This window comes from Tenrec ecaudatus, chromosome X (assembly GCF_050624435.1).
Source record: "Tenrec ecaudatus isolate mTenEca1 chromosome X, mTenEca1.hap1, whole genome shotgun sequence".
Classification (NCBI taxonomy): Eukaryota; Metazoa; Chordata; class Mammalia; order Afrosoricida; family Tenrecidae; genus Tenrec; species Tenrec ecaudatus.
The window spans coordinates 4121737-4128670 of NC_134548.1; positions in this window are offsets into that span (position 1 = coordinate 4121737).

Consider the following 6934-nt stretch of genomic DNA (forward strand, 5'->3'; position numbering starts at 1 on the left):
CTGTGTGTCTGAGAAACCCACAGGGGCAGGTCTCCCCTGCCCTGTAGACTCACTGTGTGTCTGAGAAACCCCCAGGGACAGGTCTCCCCTGCCCTGTAGACTCACTGTGTGTCTGAGAAACCCCCAGGGGCAGGTCTCCCCTGTCCTGTAGACTCACTGTGTGTCTGAGAAACCCCCAGGGGCAGGTCTCCCCTGTCCTGTAGACTCACTGTGTGTCTGAGAAACCCCCAGGGGCAGGTCTCCCCTGTCCTGTAGACTCACTGTGTGTCTGAGAATCCCCCAGGGGCAGATACAACCTGTCCTGTGGGGTGGCTGTGAGCCGGCATCGGCTCCAGGGCAGTGGGTTTGGGTTTGGGTGCATTCTGGAATAAAATGTAAAACCTTTGTAGTTCTTATGACCTGGGGGTGAAGTTACAGCTGTCAGATGTGCACGCGTGTGCGTACATGTGTGTGCACAGGAGACATGCGTGTGCGTACATGTGTGTGCACAGGAGACACGCATGTGCATGTGCGTGTGTACGTGCACCTAGAGACCAGCGTGGGTGCTGCCGGTGTGCATTGCCGACTGATCCTGACAGGAGTCCGTTCGGGGGGAACTGGCCAACCTTGATCGGATGCAAACACCCCCTGTGGAATTCCACCGGGCTCGCTCTCTGCAGACGCCTCTGAAATCCCAAAACCAGAGGAAATCCGCTCGGCCGCCCCCCGGTCGATGCTGAGTCCTGGCTTTTACCTCCAAGACAGGGGAGGACCGGCTCTGAGTTTCCCAGGCAGTGATTTTTGGGGGGGAGTCGGAATCTCCACCTGCAGAGAGACAGGGGGAGGGTGGGGGGTTTGAACGCCTGGCCTTGCCCTTGTCACCCTGACTCGAGACGACCGTGCCACCTGGATTCCTGTGGAAGAACCGAGGTCAGGAATTTGGGGCACAGGGGGGGGGCAATTTGTTCAGTTAACGATGCTTGCCTTACCCGGCGTGTGCCGATGTCTCATCCGTGGCTCTTCCGGCCTTCTTCCTCCACGGCTCCAGGTGAATCGAGGCCTGCCCTTGGGGTCTCCGGGAGCCATCTGCAAACGTGCAAGGCCCCACGACTATCCAGGGAGCCGGCAGGTAGAACGGAAGCACCAACAGCCGCGGTGCCGGAGCAGCCGTGGCTGATCGCAGGGGTTCGGAGGAGCAAGGTGGCAAGGATCAATCGATCAGAACAGAACTGGAGCACCTGCGGGGCCCCTTGGGGTGCATCGCAGTCTCCAAGGCAGAGATAGAGGGTTGTTTGATGTTCCTGAAGCGCTCAGGGGGCCCCTCGTGCTGAGCCGCTCCTTCACGTCGATTGCATGTGGACATCTCTGGCTTAAGCGCATTTGAATGTGCGTGTTGGATTTATCACGTTGGTGGGCGGGGGAAGTAGAGAGAAAGCAGATATTTCCTGTGAATTCTTGGAACATGGGTTGGTGGGTTCGCTGAAGCAGTTGCACGGGAATGATTTGAAGCTGCCTGGAGAAGGGGGAACTCTGCAGCGAGGCGTGTTGCGTCTCAAGACTGGGACAGATCCGCCGCCGCCGTTCGGCTGAAATGCAGTGACGTTTGTGGTCGCCGTCCCCATTGTTGGTGGCCAGGACGAGTGACCATCTGCAGGAGTCTGCAGCACCAGGCGCTGGTGGCTGGCCGGTAGAAGCCAGGAAGACGCATTTCCTCCCGCCCCGTGGGGGTGAGTGGATAATGTTCTCCAATCACTGATAACGATGTCTCCAAACTGTGCCGGGGACATACACACGCCATGCGTACACGGATGCATTTGGGGATCCCACGGAATGGGTGCCCGAATCTCAGGGCAGCTGGTTGTTAGGACGTGGCCCCGCTCAATGCTCACCCTTAGGAAGAGATCACGGAAGAGACGGGTGCTAGTGAGGGGTCAGCTAAGCCCCCGCAGACAAAGCACGTGAGCCGTGGGGATCCAAGGATTGCAAGAACGGAATCCAAACCCAGAGGAGGGGATGGTATCAGAGGCTCAATTCCGAATGCCTGGGTTGTAGACGGTTACGGATGCGAGAGGAAGTCCCGCCTCCATTGGCAGGGCTCCCACATGGATGCAGCCCCTGGATAGGAGTCCCCGGTGACCCTGGTCCAGGGATGTGAAGAGTGGGTGAGGAGGGCTCAGGCCAGGCCGGCTTTTCGTTCTGCTTCATGCAAAGTCCCTCTGAGTCCGGGCTGAGTCGACGGGACTAACGGAAGGACACAGCATCGGAATTGTCTTCTCCGTTTCCTCTCGCTTCTCGTCTGCACAGCACCATCACGGGTGAGGGCAACGGCCCTTCTTCGCCAAAGGGCTACTTTCCCCCATTTTTATCTCTCTCCTTCCCTCCCTGTCTCTCGCTCTCACACATTATTTCATTTCTATTATTCCTATCAAGTATCTATCTATCCACCCAGCCAGCCAGCAACCCGTCCATCCATCATCCATCATCCATCATCATCCATCATCCATCCATCATCCATCATCCATCATCCATCATCATCCATCATCCATCATCCATCATCCATCATCCATCCATCATCCATCATCCATCATCCATCCATCATCCATCCATCATCCATCATCCATCATCATCCATCCATCATCCATCATCCATCATCCATCCATCATCGATCATCCATCATCCATCATCATCCATCATCCATCATCCATCCATCATCCATCCATCCATCCATCCATCATCCATCATCCATCATCCATCATCCATCATCATCCATCATCCATCATCCATCCATCATCCATCCATCCATCCATCCATCATCCATCATCCATCATCCATCATCCATCCATCATCCATCATCCATCATCCATCATCCATCATCCATCATCATCCATCATCCATCATCCATCCATCATCCATCCATCATCCATCATCCATCATCCATCCATCATCCATCCATCATCCATCCATCATCCATCATCCATCATCCATCATCCATCATCCATCCATCATCCATCATCCATCATCCATCATCCATCCATCATCCATCCATCATCCATCATCCATCATCCATCCATCATCCATCCATCATCCATCCATCATCCATCATCCATCATCCATCATCCATCATCCATCCATCATCCATCATCCATCATCCATCATCCATCCATCATCCATCCATCATCCATCATCCATCATCCATCCATCATCCATCCATCATCCATCCATCATCCATCATCCATCATCCATCATCCATCATCCATCATCCATCATCCATCATCATCCATCATCCATCATCCATCATCCATCATCCATCATCCATCCATCATCCATCATCCATCATCCATCATCCATCATCCATCATCCATCCATCATCCATCATCCATCATCCATCATCCATCATCCATCATCCATCCATCATCCATCCATCATCCATCATCCATCATCCATCCATCATCCATCATCCATCCATCATCCATCATCCGTGTCTGTAACCATTTCCTTTATGAACATCCATCAAGTGCTTTCCGTGGGCCGGCCTCTAAGTCCTGGACGGATAGAGATGAACACACTTCTGAGCCGATGTCGTTAGAAATGAGCATCGAGCGTCCAGCGCCGCAAAACCCAACCAGACCCATCTCTGCTTGGAGTCGCCGTGTGGCGGGAAGGTCACGCGGGGCAGCCTCCAGGGCGAATGGCCCTTCAACAAAGAGAAACCCCAAATCCTCACAATCGGGCCGGCCAGCAGCAACATGGCACATGGAGAAAAGCCAGACGTGGTCAAGGATTCCATTTCACTTGGAACCTCCCAACATCCACGGGAGCAGCTGCCAGCGAACCAAGTGGCACACTCACTGCACCGGGCGAGGCTGCTGCCAGCGAGCTCCCCAAGGCACCCCGCTGAGGGCAGGGGTGCCCCCGGCTCACGGCACGGCACTTCCAGGCGTCCCAGGTGCACAAAGCAACCGGAGAAGAGTCCATGCATTTGCACGGCCGTCTTGCTGAAGGATGTTGACCACACGGCACGGACGGGCAGAAGAATGGCCCGCTCTGCATGGCAGACCTGTCGCCGGAATGTTCCTTAGAAGCAAGAATGGCGAGCCTTTGTCTCACATCCTCTGCACACGACACCGGGAGGGACTAGTCCCCGGAGAAGCACCCGGTGTTTGGTAAAGCAGAGGGGCGGCCAATGAGAGGAAGGCCTTCGATGAGGTGCGTGGACACAGGGCAGCGTCGGGGGGCTCAGACACGCCCCGAGGACAAGGCACGGCGCCTCGTCATCCCTGCCCGCAAGGAGCATCCTGGCTGCACTTCCTTCCTGGCGAAAGTCCGAGGCATGTTTGTCTGTCCTCTTGGCAGATTGGCTTGTTCTGGAAACCCGTGGCCCATTCAAGGGCCCCCCCAGCCCCACGCTTCACAGACATCGAATCTTCCGAGGTCCTCTTTAATCGGCGCCCACTTTCCCACGCACGGCAGGCCGTTGGCAAACAGAGGATTTCCACGCAGCGTGGGGGGAAAGGCAATAAAGTTCATGGGATTCCACCCCGACCCGCAAGCTTCCCAAAGGCCCTCATCTCTCGTGGATGCAACGCGGATACGGACCTGAATCGCAAGCAGCCTCGGCTTTGATCATCGCTGCTTCCTCCTGAATATCCGTGGTCTACAATTTCAACAACCCGCGAAGCGCTTTGCATTTTCCGGAATACTTGTTTCTGCATTTGCAAAACCTGGTTGCGGAGAGAAAAGGGGAGATCGGGCGATGGGCGAGATATCGTTTGCCAGGACCTTAAGATCCACGCGTACGTTTATTCACCTCCGACGTAGAGACCTTGTTCCCGGCTCCCTCCCGAGACCCGTCACGGACGACGTGCATATTCTCGATGGTCTTGCGCGACGATGGCAATGCCTCTCCCGAGTGGGCAGCTGCAGAGAGCCGAGCTTTCTTGTCTGGCGCTGTCAGGGGCAAGGCGAGCCCATCGGAATGCCCACATGCCCGCTGCTCGCTCCCTGTCTGTCCCTCCGGAGCTTCCCACGCGGCAGCTGTCCCCCCGGCACGCGCTATTTATGTCTCTGCATCTCCAAATGAGGCCACCAAGCTTCGACCTGGCCGACGGGCTACACTCCACCCGTCCCCTCTTAATCCTCTCCGATTGCACGTGTGGAGCCTCTGTCGGAAAGCTTTGTTCTAGAACCTTCTGTGGACTGGGAGCAAATTCCACCTGGACGCATGCAGTCCCGCCTTCGGCTCAGCTCCTCTGGCTTGGTCTCACTCCGACGGTGCACCTGCATCAGACGGACACGGGACCCGGTTCTCCGCCGGCCGGGCATCTCATCTCTAACAGACTGCAGTCTCTGGCCCCGTCCACCACCTCCTCTCCCCCCAGTGCACGAGGCCAGCGTGTCCCTGAATTCACTGAGCGCAGACCTCACTGAAGGCTTTCCACGAAACCATCTGCCGATTATCCCTCTTCCCACAGAAAGAATCTCCTCCTCACCGGATTGGGCGACCGGAGACGGGAGGAGCTGCCTAAGCGGTTGCCTGGCGACAGCTTCGCAGCCTTGACCCGGGACCGTCCCACGGAGGCACCTGGAGCCAAGCCGCAGCCTCGCGCGATGGTTCAGGAGTGTTTGCCCGGAGCCTGCAGCTCGCGTACCTGCAAGAACAGCACACAACGGGCACGGTGAACGCAGAGCAGAGGGCAGGGGCAGGGGCGACACGGGAGGGGCAGGGAATGGTGCCCGGCAGGATTTGCATCGTCAACCTGGCACGGCCCCAGTGGAGGCAGGAAGGCGCCCGGCAGAATCCAGCTCCCCTCCTGATAGAAAGCACTCCGTGAAATAGCAGCGCCAGGGCCAAGCTTCAGCTTAAAAGGGGGGCAAATAAAAATTAGCTGCACCCACGCAGTTCCTTAATGCTTGCTCCCCCAAACCCTCCCGCTCCCTCCCATGACCCCAGTTCTGCCTTACAGACCCGGCCGGACCAGAGGACGCACACGGGTGCAGATCAGAGCTGGACACACAGGGATCCAGGACACAGAAGCCCCTCAGGACGCATCATGGGAGCAGCGATACCAGGAGGGGAGGTCGGGGAGCAAAGGGGGGACCGATCACGATGATCTGCTTATAACCCCCTCCCTGGGGGACGGACAGCGGAAAAGTGGGTGAAGGGAGACAGCGGTCATGGAAAGACATGAAAAAAACTGATAAATTATCAAGGGTTCATGGGGGGGGGCTGAGCGGATACCAGGGGCTCCGGTAGAAAGGAAACGTTTTGAGAATGTCGAGGTCGATGTCCGTCCAAATGCACGTGACTCGGGGATGGATGGATTGCGCTGAGAGCCCCCCAATAAGATGAATTTTTTAAAAAATTAATTACATGGGCAAATGGAAAGCTGGTTCTTGGCGAAGAGCCGTCAACTGCCGGTTGGATATCGCTTGTCTTTCGCCGGTGGCCGCAGCAGTGGACCGTCCCTGATCCCACGCATCGCCGTGGGGCTGTCGGTCCACGTGGCTCTGCAGGCTGACCGGCCCCGCCCACCGTGTGCTGTCCTTCGTGGGGGTCCCCTCCCTCCGCCGCACCGGGCCCGCAGGACACACAGAGCCATTGCGGAAGAAGGACAGCAGTGGTCCCCCACCTGCCTCGCGCCATGCAGGTCCTCATGGGGGCGGGGGACCCCCAACCCTAACACTATTCTCCCCGCTAACGACACACCAAGCAGCTGCTGTCTCGATGCATGGTGCAGACGTGAGTCTGCGGACACGCGTGTGGGCAGCCCCGCCTGGACGCGGAGAGAGGGGTCCCTGGCCCTGAACACACGGTCTCAGGACTGACCGCAGCCCCCGCGCCCCAGCCACGGAATTTCCTAAGGACTTTGTTTCGGGGGACAGAGGACTCGCCGGGAAGCTTCCAAGGTCGTTGCCCTGGTTGGCTCATCCCTTCCTGGCCACCCTGCTGGGAGGG